The following is a 20,036-nucleotide window of genomic DNA, read 5'->3' as shown; positions in this document are numbered from 1 at the left end:
TCCTCGGCAGGTACCACCGTAGGTAGTCCGCGAACGCCTCGTCGCTGTGCGGCCGATCCTCGAAAACGACGTCGTCGAGGGCCGCGGCCCAAGAGTCGACGTAAGGACGGACCTTGTCGGCCCACCGCGAGCCTGGTGGCTGACCCTGCCGTGTCCACCTATAATAGAAAGTTTGAGCGATTCAATGCTAAATGGTAGGTTAAAAAATGAATAATTATTAACAAAACTATTTATTCGGCACCTGTGGACATGAGCCTCCACTGAGTGCACAATCGGGACCGGGGTCTGCTGGTAGAGACCGAACTGCCTCATAACCCGGTCAACGTGGTACTCCTCGATATGGATGTCGTAAAGGATCGGCTTCCTCGTCATCCAGTACTCGTGATCTCGCAAGCATAAGGACGAAAGACCGCTCGGTGCCCGGGCGTAAATGTCGGCTGCAGTGTACGGAGTCCATCTCACGTCCGTGTCCACAAGAGCGTCAAACTGACCAACGAAGTCGTGGTACGACTTCCTCGTCTGCACGCCGACCCAAGAAGGCTGCACAATGAAAAAAAAGTTAACCAATAAATCGTACATTTGTGCAAGCATGTAACAATAAGTAAAACAAACGATGTTACGTACCCTCCTGAGGCACCACAACGAACCCATCGTAGGTCTGTCGACGTCGTCGTGGTCTGCGGACAGCTGGACGTACGGCTCGAAGTTCATCTCTGGCCTACCGACGGGAAAGCGCTCGTAAGACCAGAGCTGTAACAGTAGAGGACACCCAACAAAAATGGGCTCCTCTGCTGAGACCTTCGTCACGCCCGTGCAAAGACCCCTGTAACTCGCAGCCAAAACAGCAGAACCCCAGCTGAACTGTGGAATCTCGTGAAGTGGAGCGTCAGCTATCGACCTCGCCAAAGGAATGAGCTGTTTGGGGCACGAGTCACCCTGCGAGCTGCAGAACATGACCCAACCGAACAGCCACAGTAAGTACGCCTCGAAGTGCCTGGCAACCGTAAAGTCGTCTGCGTCTGCCCTCATGTAGTCCGCCTTCAAAATGGTACGAGTCGTCAATGCACATACGTATCAATATAAGTACGGAAAGAATCAATATTTATGTACTCACACTGAACTGTAGAAGCCACCTCTTTGTCGGTCCGTGTGCGTGGTTCGCAGGCAAGGGCCGATACGGCAACGCTAGCTCGTTGCGCTGAACCCCGGCGAACCGAGCCAAAAGGTCGTCGCGCCACGAGAGTCCCACGTCCTCTGCACCCACAGCTCGTCCAGCACACGGCAAGCCTAGAAGCATCGCCACGTCCTGAAGAGTAGGGGTCATCTCACCAACCGGGAGGTGAAACGTGTGCGTCTCCGGACGCCAACGGTCGAGAAGTGCCGCGAGGAGGGACATGTCGAACTGGAACCGTGGAGCCCTGTCCCTATCTCCCTCCACAAGTCGCGCAATTGGGAGAAGACCTGAAGCGCGTAACCTGCATCGCGAAAATGAAAATCAAGTTAGAACAAACGGTCCCTGAAGTACTCGCAAGTGCGATACAAGAAGAACTAAACTCTAGCTCGGGGTATTTTTTTTGTGATCGAGCTAAACTCTGACAAATCTACCCCTTCAGGACCATATCTAACTTCTCCAGACCCATAGAACACTTGAAAATACAAATCATCTGACATGACTGTCAATATTTACGACAATAATTACTCATCCTTAGAATTTAATCAACGCTAAAAAATAATTCTGCTATTCTTGCATATATCTTAATTATTTCTTTACAATTTTTAGTACTGACAACAATTCCTATTTTTCTGTAATATAATATTAATTAATATTATTTTTTATGCGACAAATATGTCTGTAAACTAATATTTTTAATTACATGTTCTACGATTTTATATCGTAATAATTCCTACATATAAACTAATATTTCTACATATAAAAAAATAATTTCTACACATCAAACTATACTCAAATAATTACACGCTAAAAACTATTTCTACACATAAAACTATATTCAAAAACACTAATATTACTAATTCTAATCTAAAAACTATTATTAATAAAATTAAAATTGTACCTGGAGCGGGCGGCGGCGTCGCGGGCGGAGCGCTGCGAGCGCCGGCGCGCGTGCGGGAGCCGCGCGGGGGGCGGGCGGGCGGCGGCGCGGCTGGAGCGGGCGGCGGCATCGCGGGCGGAGCGCTGCGGCAGCGCGGGCGGGCGGCGTGGCGGGCGGAGCGGGCGGGCGGAGGGCGCGGGCGGCGGCGCTGGGGGAGCGGGGCGCGCGTGGTTTTAAGGGACGGACCTTGCCGCCGGTTCAACCGGCGGTAGGTGCTTACCGCCGGATGATCTGGCGGTAGGTTCCACCTACCGCCGGTTGAACCGGCGGTAAGGCTCGGCCCACCACGGCCCAGCGCGGACCCATCCTACCGCCGGTTCATCCGGCGGTAACAACCTTCCGTCGGATGAACCGGCGGCTGGGTGACATTTTTGAAAAAAAAAACAAGACATATATTTTTGATAAATCGAAAAAAAATAAAAATAAAAATAAAAAAAATTCAAGATTCAGCTTCTCCACTGGGTTGATGCACAGCTTTCAGGCCCAACTTGTCTAGTTTACTCCTACACTTTAAGCCCACAACTCCTCTTACTTATTACCGGGAGGCGTATTTTGTATTAGTGTTATTTACATGTTTTTTTTTTGGATCTGCTCACCCTCTCACTTCGCCAATCTTTTGCTTATCATGAATCATAGGCTAGCATATGTGATATAACAACTTAGCCAAAGCACTGTTCATCTACACTGTTTATACGACGTGTAAATGCTACTCGATGGTAGGCGTGTAGGCCGATTAGCTGTGTAAAACTATGAAAACTAAAACCATTTTGATCATTTAAAAGACCGTTTAAACAGTTGTGTATACCGAATTTTTGCTAAACGATAGGTCACCGACCGTTCACCGTAAACGTTAAGGCTAACTTTGATCCAAAGTATATTGATATAAGAAAATACACATGTACTCCACGTGGAATGTTGACCCAGAGTCCAGGGATCAACGAGTGGTAAACGACAATGTGCCATAGAACTAATTTGGTCGCATGGTATGCGATCTCCACCAATAATTTTAGATGGAGAAAATATAGGATGGAATACAATTTGATGAGCAATAGACGAATCCAATCCGTTGTCACCATTAGAGCAAGCATAATGTATATGGACCAAGTAGATCATATGGACAGCTTTTGTATAAGTAGTTGAAAGTGATCGGGTGCTCTAGCCTAAGAGGGGGAGGGGGTGAATTAGGCACTAATAAAAACTTTGACCTATGGCTCCAACTAGTTTGCACAAAACTTAAACTTAAAACAAGCTATCTAGATGTGCAACTAGGTTGTTCTAGTGTAAAACCCCTATCCCAAAAGAGTTTAGCAACCTATAGCCTTTTCTATCAAGAAACTACTCTATGAAAGTAAAGGCATACAAATTGCTAGTATGAAATGCGGAACCTTAAAGAGCGGGATAGGAGATAGCAAACTCTTGACGCGGGTGTTTATCCCGTGGTTCGGTTAGCCACAAAGGCACACATACATCCACGTTGTTGTAGCACTCACTAAGAGTATTGCTACTCGGCCACCAAGTATCTTCCGTGAACACAATCACAGTCACCTTGACCCCGGGTTCCATTAAGGAGCTTCTCCACAAAGGATGGGGGTCTCCACGTCCCCCGCACAAAGTGTCGTCGCCGCTCCACACCAAGTCGGAGGGTCGATGACGTTGCCGGCGAGCTTCACGCTCCAAGGTGCCGGCGCACCAAGCTCTTGTTTTGGTTCACTAGAGAACCACAGCACAAAGGCTCAAGGCCTTGCAATCACACTCACTAAGAGCTAATCTAGCACTCACACTTTACAAAGCTAGTGCTATAAGGTAAGGATATGATCTATGAGCTCTTGTATGGCTTGGAGATGTTCTTGGATGTGTATGAGGTGTCTTGGGACTCCAGCAATCTTCAAATGGCCGGGGTGAGGCGTATATATAGGCCACCAAGTCTTCTAGCCGTTGCTCCAACGGTCTGCAGAATTCTGCGTATCACCGGTTGAACCGATGCCTCTGGCAGGGGTAGCGTCGGTTCATCCGGTCACTCATAACCCAAAGTAGCCGTTGAGCTTCTGACAGCTGACGTAGTGATCACCGGTTGAACCGATACTTTGTACCGATGCATCACCGGTTCATCCGGTGCTTAAGAATCTTCTCCTGGGCACTGACGTCATTGCACCGATGCCATACTCCGATGCACCGTCGGTTAAACCGGTGCTGAAGAAACTTCTCCTGGGCACTTGACATCGTCTCTGGAACATAGGACGCCCAATGCACCGATGCCCTTTCTTGGACCGTCGGTTCAACCGGTGCCTATAGGCTGACTTGGCTTTGATTTCCTCCTACACCAAACATCAAGGCGTCGGTTCTTCCGACAAGCGTCGGATGCACCGATGCTTAGGCATCGGTTCTTGCTACGCCTATATTTTCTTTCTCTTTGTCATCACTTGAACCTAAAAACCTGAGAATGATCATCTTAACAATCATGTTAGTCCAATTATTGTGTTGTCATTCGATCACCAAAATCATTCGAAATGGCATAAATGGTGCCATGTTCGTTACACATGGCCTCCGGCGACCTGGGCGGGCTCATGGAGGCCGCGCCGGCGAGGGACTGGGCCGACGGCCTTGGCACGGACGCGCTCCTGGCGATCCTCCACCGGCTGGACCACGTCGACGTCCCGATGGGGGCCGACCAGGTGTGCCGCTCGTGGCGCCGCGCCGCACGGGAGGAGCCCGCGCTGTGGCGCCGGATCGCCATGCGCGGGCACGAGGGGATCGCGCGCAGGCTCAACCGCGGCGGCCTGGCCTTCGAGGCCGTCCGGCGCAGCGCGGGGCGGTGCGAGGCCTTCCGCGGGGAGTACGCCGGCGACGACGGCTTCCTCGTCTACCTCAGCGAGCAGTAAGAATTCCAGTTCGTTAGAACACTCTTGAGAATTGTATTTTACTTTATCTAGATGTTTGATTCGATGTCTAAATGTTCATCCGGTGCTAAGCTTATTTTTCATGCCATTCTCTGATTTGATTGTCCAAAATTAATGAGATGCTTTCTTCCCATCTTTTGATGTTGGTGATGGAATTTAATTGATCTAGCCAATATAACTGTGGTTTAATTACTTTGCACCCTCAAGGCCTCAATAGCTTGCCTATAATAGTTTAGGTGGCTCGGGAAGGGCTCCGCATGCAAAAGAGAAATATGAATGTGGTTTTCAGATTATGTGCTGCTAGGTTACACAAATTTTCAGCACTGGTTCATATAGTTCGAGTACCAGCTAGCAATGTATTTGCAATTCATGTCATTGTGCAGAATTGGAAAAGGCATGTAATTTATTAAGTGCTATTTGTTCAGCCTGTTACAGTCTTTTTTGTTAATTTTCATCAAGATGTCAACTTGCTTTCAAAGGGTGTTATCTATCCAAGCATATGCACCTTCAATTGTTAAGAAATTAAAACGATTGCTCATGACAGCGCAAAGGTACATCAATATGCAGCTTTAATTTATTTGCAATATATAAGGACAATAGCTGGAGATGGTGGGTACATATATCCACTTTACACTTGGCAGATGTTGGGGATACATGAAAGGAATCGGTGCTTGTAGGCTAAGAGGGAGAGGGAGTGAATTTGGCAAACTTAAACCTTAATCTATGGCTCCAACTAGAATTGCACAAAACATAAACTCTAACATGCTATCTAGATGTGCAACTATAGTTCAACTAGTGTAAAACCATCATCCCAAAATAAGTTTTGCAATCTATATCTAATCCTAGAAAGATACTATACTAAGAAAGTAAAGACACACAAGTTGCAAGTACAAAATGCAGAAACATAAAGAGGGGGATGAGGGAAGCAAACTCTTGATGCAAAGATTTATCATGTGGCATCGGTAGGCATAAAGCCACCATAAGTTCATGTTGTTGAAGCACTCAATCAAGAGTTTGCTTCTCGGCCACCAATTCTCTTTCGGGGACCCCTTGACTTGCCATAAAGGCTAGGCCACCAAAGCTTACACAAAGTTCCCGTCACCTCAATCCCCCTTTCCCCTAAGGAGGTTCTCCATGAAAGATGGAGCCCTCCACGTCTCCTGTGCACGATCGTTGACACCGCTCTACACCAAGCCGGAGGGTCAAAGACGTGCTGTTGAGTCAACTCCAAGAGGTCGGCACATTGGGCTGGCAAATTTAACCGAGAATCGAGTACTGAACCGAAGTAATCGAGATCGGAACCGAGAAAATTCGGTTCTGCTTTAGTTCCATGTTCTAAGGAACCGAAATTTCTCGGTTATTTCATTCTTGGGCATGGTTAACCAGAGAACCAAGATCATACAAAATTTAGCCCAGTTAGGCCCAACCCAACCGGCCCAAATAGAGATCCTTGTAAGCCTAACCCTATTGAGCCAGCCTGAGTGCCCCATCCCGATTCCCACCTATCACCCTAGCCGCAACCCCCCCACCCCCAGAGCGCCCCCACCTCGGGTTGACGGAGGCGCACGCCGGCATGCTACACTAAACTAGCACCCAACCCCCAACCCCCGTATGATCCTTGTCGCTGCCCGGCCGCCGGTCCCAGCATCCCGCCCGTGTTAGGCCACCCCTACCCCGACCGCGTGGAGAGCGAGCAGGTGCAGCATGAGGGAGCGGGTGGTGACGCGGCCACACGGGGAGTAGCGGTGGTGGCGGCACAGCCTGCATCGAGTGCGCGCGAGGACGGCACAGTCGCTTGCTAGGTTTTGCAGAGGCTGCAGTGGCAAGTGGGGGAGCTGCAGCATGGCTTCGTTGGAGCAGTGGGGGCCTTCGCGGGAGCGACGATGGCGTGGTCGGCGCGGAGGGATAGCTACGTGGCTTGCACAACGACTTCATTTTGATTCCCTCAGTTAGAATCAGAACCAAACCGATCCAACCGAAACTGATTTTGCTCGGTTCTTGACTATAAAAGGAACTGATCAATCGGTTCCTATTTCTTAGGAACCAAACTTCTATGGGTACCGAGGAACCGAACCGATCGGTTCGGCACTAACCCAATGCCCGGGGCTACCAGCACACCAAGATACAATCTTGAGGTTCACTCAAGAACCAACACAAGGCTCAGCACCTTACTCTCTCTCACTCTCTATAGAGCTAACCTAGCACTGACACTCTTAAGGATGTGCTAAGGACTATGGATGTGATAAATTTGCACTCTTCACCTCTCACAGCTTCAGCAACTTCAAATGATCAGGGTGAGGTGTATATATAGGCTAGAGGATACCACATAGCCGTTACTAGCCGTTGTGCCAAAACTGCACGACTGTCGGTTAAACCTATCATGGTGTTGATTTAACCAGTCACACTTCACTTTCTACTAGGCATTGAGCTATCCATTGAACTCCAACTATCATTATTTGCTGATGTCGTTGCACCAACGCGTCGGTTCAATCGGTCTTGAACTGACATACTCTCTGGACAACGGCAACTCTAATGCACCGACGCTCCTGATTGCACTGTCAGTTCAACCGGTGCCTCTATCAATTTTGCACTTGATTGGGTAGTCAGCTCAGCAATGCATCAACACCTGTCTTATGGTAGCGCTGGTTCAACCAGTCCTACTAGGTCTTCTTCACTTGGTCTTTACTTGCACTGTCCAATGCACCAACCCGTTTTATAATCTTAGTTTCGGTTTAACTAGTCCCCTCTTTTCTACTACATCTTGTCCAACTCGTCTCGGCTGTCATTTGGATTTTCACTGTGGTTCCACATCTTAACAACGAATTGGACACTTTGACTATGGATTGCACTACATCTAAGGGACCTAGAAATTCTACAAACTTGAGCTCACAATCTTGTTAGTCTCATTAATTATATTATCGCACAATCACTAAAATCACAAACTATGGCCTAATGGGGCCATATTCTTACGACACTCTTGAAGTATACTAGCTACTTGTCTTCCAATGTAATTACGTTGCAGTTTTAATGATGTAACTAAACTTGATCTCAGAACAAACCATAGCTTCAAACTCAAAAGTCCAAACACAAACATCAGCTTTGGAATTGTTGTGCTATAACTTTATTTGAAACATTTGGATCGCAAAATATATAGCTTCAAATTGTGGTGCGGAATATAGATTGAACTATAACCATACTTCAAAATTCAAGTTCTTGTTTGTGCTTGGACTTTAGAGACTGAAGCTGGCTGGCGATTTGTTTGTCAGGTCGTGTTTTGCAAAAATTAATTTTTGAAGTGGACCAGACACAATCGAATATATATGACAAATTACTTGATTGATGCAACTGTTTTACAAATTGCTATTTGAGAACTTATAATAATTATTTGGACCATTGAATGACCTTAAATGAAAAAGTTATCAACTACAAAGTTTTAGATCTCATCATTCTCTATAATTTTGATATAAAATTTGACTTCATCCGAGATTATATGAAAAAATTATGATTTTTTTTGTGTGGAACTGTTTTTAGGGGCGGGCCATGCTATCACCCGCCCCTAAAAATGCTTTTCTAAGGGCGGGTCGGATGCTATAGTAACCCTGCTCTATTTGTAGCAACGGGTGAAATTTTGATCCGCCCCTCAAAAAAAATCGAGGCGTTCCTACAAATCGTTTTTGTAGTAGTGAACACTACGGTTAACTGGTGTGCTCAACTTGATGTTTCTCTTTGCTGATATAAAAATATATTTAAAAATATTTTTTAGTACTGAATGCCAATCTATCTTAATGGATTGATTTCAGAATTTTAGTAGTGCCGACCAGTTTTATTAGACTGAATTTTAGCAGATGGTACTCAATCAACGATGGTTGAGATTGTGCTGATTTTGCAGGGCCCCTTGTTTAAAGAGCCTTCGCCTCATTTCTTGCAATGATGTCACAAACGAAGGGGTTGCTGAGGCCGTGAAGGAGCTCCCTCTGGTTGAGGAGCTTGAGCTTTCTCTATGTGACAATGTAGGCGGTTCTGAAGTGTTTGAGGTGGTTGGCCAAGTATGCCCACAGCTGAAGCACTTCAGACTGAATAAAAAAGGTTTGATATTACAGTGTGGGGAACAGGAAACGATGTCCAAGGGATTGCAACTATGCATGGGCTACGATCCTTGCAGCTTTTCAGCAATCTTCTCACAAACATGGATCTAGAAACCATCTTGGACAACTGTCCCCATCTGGAGTCCCTTGACATGCGCCACTGCTTCAACATCGACATGGACGAGAATCTGATTCTAAAGTGTGCCAGGATCAAGACGATGAGGCTTCCGGATGACCCCATTGATGACTATGACCTCGAGGTTCAAACCCCTGTCAGGACATATGTTCGTCCAGAACCATTAGGATACATGTGTTATTCTGATTGCAGTTACGGTTATAACCGCTATGAGGACTCTGACGACTCCGAGGATGACTCGGATTTCTATGGTGAGCCCTCTTGCTACGAGAGTGACCTCAATAAGTATGAAAAGATGCTTCCGTTGAGCATGCGCACATTCCTGAGATGAAGACCATCTGCAGCCTGAATTCCATGGGAGCGCTCCGATGCTGGTACATACGGGTACATCCTGGCCGCTAGCACATCCATGAGACTTTTTTTTTGTGTGTGCAGGTATGGTGGAAATCTGTTTCAGATTTAGTCTCTGCTTTGTTCGTCAGGTGATTTGTCTTGTGATCCGAAATTTAGCTCAGAATGAGGTGATGGATAATTCTCATGTAAACATATATGAACTTGTGTATTGTGGCTTGTTCCGATCCCGTCACCTGCATGGTGTGAAATAAGTACCAGTAGTTTCTAGCTTAAATGTCGAAAACATATATGAACTTGTGTATTGTGGCTTGTTCCCGTCACCTGCATGGTGTCTAGTACACTGCATACCTTGGAGACTGCTTCAATTTTCTCTTGCCACAACTGTCTAGTACGCCAACGCAACGTTGCAACTACACCAGCTTCGTCTTCGATGCATCAGCTTCTTCTGCAATGCCATGGCGGCAGCCGGATTGCACGACCACAGGCAGGTATGGCAGCCACCAGACGTCTCCATACTGGTGGTTCTCACCTTGGGTGTAACAGGTCTCGATATGGCAGTTGGCACAAGATCATCCAATGCTGATAGCTGAAGATCTCATTCTCACAGGACCCAATTAAACATCATCAAATACAACTAAATTCTGACTAAAACTGATTCAGAAAAAAATAGGATGCATATGAAACCATAAAGTTGAATTGATCATCATAGACTAATGATAGGTAATATCCAAGACATCATAGTACTTAAATTCATCAACTTCCTCCCAAACATACTTCGTGCTCGTAAAAAAATTCGTCATATATGTAGTCCGATTCATAGACATCTTGTGGACCATATTCTTCATAAGCATAAGAATCTTCATCCGAATCACAAGGAAGACTCAGATTTTTTTTGAAGGTCAACGGGGGGGGGGGAGCCCCCACCTGAATTTCATTTCAGTGGCCCTGAATGGCCCATCAAATGTTTAAAGAGTTTTACACGTAGTGCTCCTCTAGAGTTTACATTGCGGATTCAATGACAGAGCACCAGGACAGACCAATGTGCAGGTCTTTTTGCGGGAGTCGACTCCCCCATGAGCGTGCATCATCGCGAGCCGCCCGCATGACAGCACCCAAAGGATCTAGCTGTTGTCTGAACACGGCGTTGTTGCGGCGCTTCCATAGTTGCCAGCAACACAGCAGGAGGAAGGAATCGAAGTGGCCTGTAGGTATGTGCTGTGGTGGTACCAGCTCAGAGAGCTTTGCAGTAGTCATAAGCGAAGGCAGGTCGAGGTGCAGGGCTACCCAAAAAGATTTGGCGAACTCACATTCGAACATGATGTGCGCAGCTGTTTCATCCGCTGAAGCACATATCTCGCATGCAGCATCTTCCAGCACTTTGCGCCGCTTCAAGTTTTCCCGGCTTTGAATCCTTTCCCGGACCAAAAGCCAGGCAAAGAACTGAACCCGCGGCGGCGCTCGATTGCGCCAAACAATCGCTGCCACCGGGTCCGCCACACATTGAGCTGATTGTAGCATTTTATAGAGCTGGGAGGTGTGTAGCTTCCCGTCGTCGTCGGCGAAGGGGCTGAGCCGTTTGTCAGGCTGATCCGTCGGCAACCAGGCCGCCAGGATGTCATCGACTTCAGTGAGCTCAGCGAGTGCTTCAGAGGACAGCCTTTGTACCAGTGTGCTACCCAGTCCATCACGCTTCAGCTCACAGACCGTTAGCTCAGTCTTCGTGCAGTGGCTTAGCAGAGCCGGGAACCTGTCAGCTAGAGTGTCTTGTCCATTCCAAACGTCTTACCAGAAGGAGGTAGTTTCCCCATCCCCAAGCTGCACTGCGGTGATGGCTCTGTAGATCGGTAGTAGTTCCCGCAGCGCTGCCCAGTGGTGTCCAGTGATCTCTCCCTGCATAGAGGCGATGCAGCAGTGTTTGCGCACCCAGCTTGCCCACGACGATCCTGCTTCGTGGTGCAATCGATGCAGCAGCTTCAATAGCAGGCAGCTGTTTTGCAAGGTCAGGTTCCGGATGCCGAGTCCGCCGTTGTCCCGACTGTCACAGACTTGTGCCCACGCCACCAGGCAGTTTGCACCTCTTGCCACATCCTCTCCGGTCCAGAGAAAAGCACGGCGACGTTGATCAACCTTCGTCAGCACTCCTAGAGGGATGGGAAGTGCGCTCATCAGGTAGACCAACTGGGAGTCCAGTACAGCGTTTATCAGCACCGTGCGTCCCATGGGGTTCAGTAGTGTTGCTTGCCAGCCAGCCAGGTATCGATCGGCTTTGGCGATGTAGGGAGCGAAGGTGGATAGCTTCAGCTTGCTATGTGACAGTGGCAGGCCTAGGTATGTTTGTGGGAAGCCCTCTTCCCGGCATCCAAGTGCAGCGATGCACTGTGGCAGGACTGTGTTTGGGACATGCATTGGAACAGCTGTGCTTTTGGAGTAGTTGATCTTCAGCTCAGTAGCATCCGCAAACTGGTCGAGGAGCACCCGGAGGCGAGTAACATCTGCAACGCCCCCTCTGCAAACTATCAGTGTGTCATCGGCATACTGCAAGACGGCGCATGTATCATCTTCAATGATTGGGTGCCGGACACCAGCATCAGCCTTGATCAAGGTTTGCAGGACATCAGCGACCAGCAGGAAGAGGTACGGAGACATACAGCGACCATCATGCCAATGAAGGAACCGCCAGTAACATTGAGAGATTCCAAGAGAGGGCAGCTATCAATGATGGCTGTCAGTCCTGCAGCAGTGAGGTTATAGTGCAACAATTCTAAAGAGCGTAACTCAGACATCACTGGAATGACATACGCTTCTTCACGATATACTTCTATGTCCATGTCGTCATCATAGTCCAGCAGGCATACATCCAAGCTCATGCTCAGTTTCTTGAGACCGGGACAAGCATTGCTGTCCAGGCATACATCCAAGCTCATTCTCAGTTTCTTGAGACGGGGACAAGCTTCGCATATATCTTCAAACAACCACTGAGAGGTTCCATCACTAAAATACGAGAGTGAAATATCAACATCTTCAAGAAGAGGAAGCTTTTTGAGTAGTGTAATATCCAATGATCGTTTGGATGCATCGTCATGTGAGACATGTAAGATTTTCAAAGTTGCTCTGCATGAAGGAGTGCCCTCAAATTAGAACATATATACTAGTAATGATTGTGGCAACTTAAAAACATTTTTTAGATAAAGAGCAACTTAAAAAAACATGTGTACAGGGCGCGCATGCATGAAACCATGGATCAACTCCCTCCAATCACAGATGTATGTCACTTAGGGATTTATACAGGTCAGTCATTTTTATCTTTAATAATGATGAGTTCCTAAGGAATTACCTAGACTAAAAATGCTAGATAGACTTTTGAGTATTTGCGAATGTTTTTATCACATATATATATTTTTTATCCGAGGGAGTAGATAAGAATACACAATTTCATAACATGTATGCATCAACATAATCAACTGGATTGATTATGCTTACATAATTAAGAAAGCGAAGTTCACAAAACTTAAGCACAACAAAGATAAACCGCGTAAATTTTCTAGCAGTTCATCACCACGTTTGTACTAGTATATAGAAGGCTTATAATCTCGCTTTAAGATCCATAAAAGATAACTGTTCATATACTGGTACAAGAATAATTAGACACAAAAAAAAAGAAGACACACAGTTCATTTTCAGATGAGTATTCTAATGTTTACGGTAGCATATGTGTGAAAGAGTCAGAGGTCAGAGCCAGATGCTGTTTTTATTGATATCTCCAGAGTCTAGACGAGCAGAAGACGATGCGTCATAGGGGGGCGTTTAGATCAAAAAAAAAGTTTGCGCAGTACCGTTACATCGAATTTTCGGACACATGCATGAAATATTAAATACAGTTAAAAAATAATTAATTATATAGTCTAACCGATTTCTACGAGATGAATCTAATGACGTTAATTAATTCATGATTGAACATTAATTTTCAAATAATAACGAAATGTGCTACAGTAGCAAAATCCAAACTTCTTCACCAACTAAACACCCCCATAGTGTCGCTCCGTATTCTGGCCCATTCTTCAAAAGGGGCATTTCCTGTAGTTAATGTTAGAATTTTTGAGCTAGGCCCATTTGACAAATTTAGAAATTTCTAATAAATCTCAAAGGCCCATATGTGGAAGGTTGGTGCAACCTATAGTTCCACCTTGCTTGTGAAAGATGAGAATAGCTAACTTAAATAGTGAGGCTATACTCACCTCTCCAATCTATGTGTGTGGGAGAGAAAGGGAGCTCCACATGTGCGCGCTCGCTTGCCTCGCAGGGCGTGGCGAAACGCGAGCGCACGACGTCCGCGTGAATGGTCCGTCGAAATCCGGCTCTTGCAGGGTCGCGGCTTTTTTTGCTATTTTATTTTTGGTGACTTGTGCTCTAAGTCTGCGAGATATGAAAACCTAAACCGACTTGAACGCCAAGTCTGCGAGATTTGGAAATCCTAATCAAAGGTCGGTTTGGCTTCTCTATATAAATGACCCGTTGCCCTTCACCAGAAACAGATCAACTCGAGTTAGGGTTTTGCCTCCTTCTCGCTGTTTTTTTGGTGACTTGCGCTCTAAGTCTGTGAGATATGGAAACCTAAACCGACTTGAACTCCAAGTCTGCGAGATTTGGAAATCCTAATCAAAGGTCGGTTTGGCTTCTCTATATAAATGACCCATTGCCCTTCACCAGAAACAGATCAACTCAAGTTAGGGTTTTGCCTCCTTCTTGCTGTTGCGCCGCCTTTGTAATCTGCACCATCCCGAGCGCCGGCGTGCACGGACGATCGGGAGAGCAGGTCTCTAGAACCTCCATCCTCGAGATCCTGCACCGGGAGAGGGCGAATAAGGTTTTGGGTAAACGCCCGGCGCGACTGCTCCAAGATCTTCATCACGGCTCGTCCTTCATCCAAGTCAGGCGCTGCGGCGAAACATCGTCTGCGGCATCGGCTGTTGCACTCCGTCAACATGACTGCCTTCGTCTGGTCAACTCCGTTCGTCTTCCCAAAAGCCAAGGCTCAGTACATAAACTGTTTTTCCATCCAGTTCTTAATCATGTTCTCAGAGTTAATGATCCCATTGTGCCTTGCTACTAGTATGATAGAGTTGTTCATATTAGATCTAGTTACGTTCATGATTTATTTATTTCAGAATTTAATCGTGCAGTTGCCTAATGTTTCAACAGTTAATGCTAGGCACTTGTAGATCTTCCTATCCTATGTGTTTATCCGCCCCTACATCTACTCCTCGAATCTCCAGAATCTAGCATTTTTTTCCGAATGATGCAAAAACAAAGATATATCATCAAATCAGTCTTAGTGGGAAGTGTCATTGCACGATACTAAGACTGTCATGTCAGATTGACACTGGAATGAACTGATCACTCTCTGACCAATCTCAATGGGGGTTTCATGGAGGGTTTCATAGCATTAAATATCATCAATTTTGCTGACATGGCAAGGAGAGAATGATGGAGTTTCATGGGACGTGAGGAGAGTGTAATCACCATAAAACTCATCTGGCACTATTACCTAGTTTCCAATCAAAGTAACTGGGCACAGTTTCATGGATGGATTGCAGCATTTAATTGTGCAATAGTGGTGTGATCAAATGTGCCATGTGTAAAACAACTTTTGGGGATCGCCATCTCCGAACGAGAACGGCTGAAGATTATGCTCCAAAGGTCGTGGAATTACTCTATGTCATTACACAACTTCAAGGAGAAGAATCTCTTGCCTCTGTACACAGGATAGGAGACGACACTGGCATGGGGAGGTGGTGCGGGTCCCGGCAGAGAGGGCTGGCGTGGTGAGGTGGCACTTGTCCCGGCAGAGATGGGCGGCGTCGCGGCGGGCTAGGGTTCCGGCGGAGATGGGCGGCGGCGCGGGTCTCGACGAAGATGGCCGGCGGCACGGAGGACCGGAGGAGGAGTGCGCCGTAGATCCGCGTCGAGGGCTGGAGGACAAGGTGGTGGCGGCAGCGGCGCGGGTCCTGGCGGCTCGAGCACTGGCGGCGGCGCAGGTCTCGGCTGCTCAGGCCGCAGGGAGCTCGAGCAGAGGTGCAGAGCTGGCGCAGGGAGCACCGGTGGCAGCGCGTGTCGCGGCACGCGGGCGGAGAAGGACGGCGGCGGCGCGGGCGGAGGAGGACGGCGGCGGCGAAATTAGGCAGCCTGGCGGTGTCTCCGTGCTTAGTCTGCGAAAGTGTCTAAGTCCTGGGCCGGCCACTGTATTATATAGGGGATCAATTTCTAGGGGCGGGTGACATCACCACCCGCCCATGAAAACCATTTCTAGGGGCGGGTGGTGATGTGACCCGCCCTTGAAAATGAATTTGTAGGGGCGGGTTACTTCGCCACCCGCCCCTAGAAATCGATCCCCTATATAGGGGCGGGTGGTGGCATCACCCGCCCCTAGTAAGTGACGCCACCACCCGCCCCTATAAATGGTCCCCCTATATATTATGAAACCGCTGCCGTACACATCGCCACAGATAGAGTAGATCTCGACGCCGCCACCTCCCCGTGCGCCACATCCCCGCGCGCGCCGCCGCCACCTCCCCACACGCGCGTCGCCACTGCCACCAGGTACGTGTTATATCTTATTTTTTATTTCATTCTTTCAATTTATAAATGCAAAGTACACTTAGTTAGGGATTTATTAATTTAGTTAGTAATTTATATATTGATCCAGGTACGTGTTATATTGATGCATATAATTTAGTTAGTGATTTATATTTTGATGTATATATATTGATGCATATATATAATTTAGTTAGTGATTTAGTAAATTAAGTGAATGTGTGTTGCATTTTCAATAAATAAACTCATGTATATATTTTTGTATTTTAAATATATAATTTTCTAATGATGTATATATTGGTGCATTTTAAATAAATACACATGTTTCGGCAGCGTATCGATATGGCAAGTGGTGGCTTTGGTCATGGTATGCCGCATCAGGATTACAACCCGTCCCAGGCTCATAATCCTGGCATCACTTTCAGCAGAGTCAACAGGACTAGACCAAGGCGATGTTCTCAACAGAACAATCCAGCTCCAAGCATAGTAAGAATAATTTTTTTTGTCTATGATCCACAATATTTGATCTCTGTAATAAAAATAATTATTAATGTTTATTTACATTGCCTCTAATACAGCGTATCGATATGTTTAAATGGCTTATTGAGGTTCTACAACACCTAGGTGGTTCACCTCTTCAGGTGGTAACCACAGAAGGCCAATAATTCAAGAAAATGACAATCTCTTTTGAGATACCATCAAGACAAGATGTAGGTACCATGATTCCAATAGTGGCTAGTGGGAAAGAATCTCCAGTTAAGTTGACTTATGAAAGAAGCGCCATAGAAGCCTGCCTTTTGGAACTTGAGAATTATGGTTATCTGATTCCAAATTTGTCATGGTTCAAAATCAAAGCACTTCAACAGAATCAACATGATATTGTTAGTCTCTGCGAGACTCTTTCACGAGAAAATCTATATGACATAGTAAGTGAATTTTGTTATTTTCAAGAATTACGATAGTTTCTTCGATTGTGCAAAGCAGTTAATGATATTTGCATTCCATCTTCATTGTAGGATATATTTGGTAACACCTTTACGGCAATAAGCTTAGAAGAAATTTTATGTCAAGCCGTGGAGCAGTTGGGTTATTATGTGACTGAGCTCGGACCAGTATATACAAGGGGAGGTCTCTATCAGAGTTCTTTTAAATTTCGAACTACGCCAGATCATACCGTGGAACCAATGTTCACCGTCTACGGCAAAGCACTTCCTCGTAGAAGTGAAGCAAAGGATTGCACACTTATCCGTGCATTGATTTTTATTGACGATGCCCTGGGGTACAAGATTGGTGATGTTAACTATGTTCAGTACATATATTCTGTCGCTAGGTAATGTAGGCTATGAATTTGTTAAGTCTACTATCTCTAAGTGTGAGTTCCTGAGATTGTACTATATATTGCACGTGTGGCTATGAACCTAAGTTTACAAATTGATATTTTTTTTATTCTAGGTTGTATTAAATTTGAAAAAATAACGAAACTCTTTCAAAAAATAGGGGAAAAATACATCAACAAATAGTTCATTAATAGGTCTGATATTCAGAATACAAGAGAAAAATACGATTACATGCAATCCGATTTGAAATAACTACTGATTTAACCAGTTATAATTCTCGATTCGCCATCGTTGCGTGCCCATGGCTTGTTATCTTTTCTTGAGCTTGCTTCTATAATCTTCATCTTTTGTGGTAGGTCTGTGAAGAGGTTCATTTCATTGTACTGATTATAATCTTTCACATCGTTGATACCATCAACCCTTATGATATCTTGTTTTCATGGGACAACAACATGCTTTGCTTTCTTTGCGGGGTCATCTACATACAGAACATGTGCGACCTGTGAAGCAAGTACCCATGGGTCATCTTTGTAACCAACATTATTGAGGTCAACAATCGTGAGGCCATAGCCATCCACCTCAACACCTCTAGGGTGTTTGACTCAACGACACCGAAAAACCGGAATTTGTATATTGTAACCATAGTGCACTTCACATATATCATCTATGACGCCATAGTAAGTTATACTTTGGTCTGTTCTCTCGTCCAAGGCTTCAATACGGACACCACTGTTCTGGGATACAGTCTTCTTGTCCTTTGCGGCAGTATAAAATAAATATCCATTAATATCGTACCCTTGCCACGATATGACCTGCTGCTAATCTTTTAATCGTTTGTTCTTTCACGGCCTCCCCATCTAGTAGATCCAGATCTTTCAACCATGCAGTCAATCGACGCTTGTGCTCTCTTATAATCCAATCATCCGAGCGGCCATTAGATTCGGCACGAATTATGCTCAAGTGTTCATTGAGTAAAGGTGTCATTATCGCGAGATACTGCAAGATGCTATAATGTGCTTGTTGCACTTCTTTAAAATCCTTGTCAATAAATATTTTCCTCCCAACTCTCCCAAACCCTTCCAACCTCCCAAAAAAGAGTGGAATAGGTAAACCAATGGATACTTTATCATTTAGGTAACCAAGGCAACACTCGATTACTTCCTCAGTACTGTATCCCTCGATCATGGAACTCTCGGGGTAAGCACGATTTAGTACATACCGGTTTAGAATGGACATGAAACGCTCGTACGTCCACATTTTGTGAAGGTAAAGTGGACCAAGTGCACATATCTGGTCGACCATGTGAATCATTAAGTGCTCTGTTATATCAAAAAACGGGAGGGAAACACATCTCGAGTTGTGCCATAGTCTCTCCAATAAATTCTTGTAGATCATTCAATTCATCTTCGTTGATCACCTTTTCAGAAATTTTGTTGAAGAAATAACACAGCCGAGTGATTACCATCTTCACAAATACTGGCTTGATCGCTCTTATTGCAATAGGGAGGAACACCGTCAGCAAAACATGACAATCGTGACAGTTATAGCCGCATAGCGATAGATCTTTCATCGAGACTAGTTTCATTATGTTGGATGAAAAACGACTTGGGACTCTGACCCCCTGTAAGCTCTTGCACATTGCCTTCTTCTCATCATGTGTCAAGTTGTAGGAAGCCGGGGGAAGTTCATATCTTCCATTTCCTTTATCTATAGGGTGAAGATCCTCCCTTATCTTCATGGCTAATAGGTCTTGACATGACTTTAAGGTATCCTTTGTCTTTGCTAATGTCTCCAGAAGGAGCCCAATCGTGTTACTAAACACATTCGTCTTCAGGTGCATACCATCGATTGTATGGCGGACTTCAAGATCACCCCAATACGGCAAGTACTTGTAGAAGATAGACTATTTCTTGAATGGTACGCCTTCAATTGGTGCCTTATCTCTATTTTTCTTCTTTTCATCTTTTGTCACCTTCCCATAGCTAACTTGGATGGTCCTCACAATTTTGAAAATATAGTGCCCGTCTCTTTTTACTGGAGCATAATGTAATTCAGCCTTGCCATCAAAAAAGGTGTAGAACTTCTTACTTCGGTATCGATGTCCTTCCACCAAGAAGCGTCTGTGGCCAAGATAAACTAACTTTCTTGAACCTTTCAGGAAAGATGATATGGTCTCATCCACGCAGACCGTGCATCCCGTCCTACCTTTGACCTATCTTGAAAGGACAAATAGAGCCTGGTAATCATGGATGGTTGTGAAGATAATAGCTCTTAGATTAAAGGTCTGTCGTGTGAAGCCGTCAAATATATCGATACCCTCCTTCCATAGAATTTCCATCTCTTGCATCAGAGGCTCAAGGAAAACATCAATATCGATGCCAGGAAGCTTGGGTCCTTGTGTAAGGATGGACAATAGAAGATATTTCCTCTTCTGGCACAACCATGTAGGCAGGTTGTACATCGTCAAGATCACCGGCCAAGTGTTGTGAGTGCTAGTCCTGTCACCAAACGGATTCATTCTGTCC

General features: G+C 45.8%; 1 pseudogene; it reads left to right on the top strand.

The window, feature by feature from the left end:
- Nucleotides 1-4,653: 4,653 nt before the first annotated feature.
- Nucleotides 4,654-9,750, top strand: LOC120677436 (annotated as a pseudogene).
- The last annotated feature ends 10,286 nt before the right edge of the window (nucleotides 9,751-20,036 follow it).

This window comes from Panicum virgatum, chromosome 6N (genome assembly GCF_016808335.1).
Source record: "Panicum virgatum strain AP13 chromosome 6N, P.virgatum_v5, whole genome shotgun sequence".
In the NCBI taxonomy this organism is placed as follows: domain Eukaryota; kingdom Viridiplantae; phylum Streptophyta; class Magnoliopsida; order Poales; family Poaceae; genus Panicum; species Panicum virgatum.
Note: the sequence above shows the minus strand (reverse complement) of the source record. Positions and strands in the feature narration are given on the sequence as shown.